Source organism: Octopus bimaculoides, unplaced genomic scaffold (genome assembly GCF_001194135.2).
Source record: "Octopus bimaculoides isolate UCB-OBI-ISO-001 unplaced genomic scaffold, ASM119413v2 Scaffold_294231, whole genome shotgun sequence".
In the NCBI taxonomy this organism is placed as follows: Eukaryota; Metazoa; Mollusca; class Cephalopoda; order Octopoda; family Octopodidae; genus Octopus; species Octopus bimaculoides.
Genome location: NW_026327672.1, coordinates 1 through 324, shown reverse-complemented (window position 1 = coordinate 324; position 324 = coordinate 1). Strand labels below are relative to the sequence as shown.

Sequence of the window (324 nt, the reverse complement as noted above, 5' to 3'; positions counted from 1 at the left end):
ATGCTCTACCGACTGAGCTATGCGGGCATCCAACAGCCGGTTTAACTTTTTGACAAATGAAATGTTATAGACTTAGCAGCAAATTAATTGTTGACTGAAACGACTGTTGTATAAAGCTGGCATGTGATAACTTATGTCACCTCGTATTTATTTCCAAAAGAATAACCGCCGCCCGCAGAGGGACTTGAACCCGCGACCCTCAGATTTCATATTATTCGACAGTTCTTAAAAGTCTGATGCTCTACCGACTGAGCTATGCGGGCTGACAATTAATTCATCTTAAATTTAGATAGATTAAATCTATTGAAGTTGGCTACTATATCC

The 324-nt window shown here is 39.8% G+C and overlaps 1 non-coding gene across 1 annotated transcript; it reads right to left on the bottom strand.

The window, feature by feature from the left end:
• Positions 1-169: 169 nt before the first annotated feature.
• Positions 170-263, bottom strand: Trnak-uuu (transfer RNA lysine (anticodon UUU)). Its single transcript has 2 exons — positions 227-263; positions 170-205 (listed from the first exon to the last, which is right to left on the bottom strand). It is a non-coding gene; the product is annotated as a tRNA-Lys (tRNA).
• Positions 264-324: the final 61 nt, after the last annotated feature.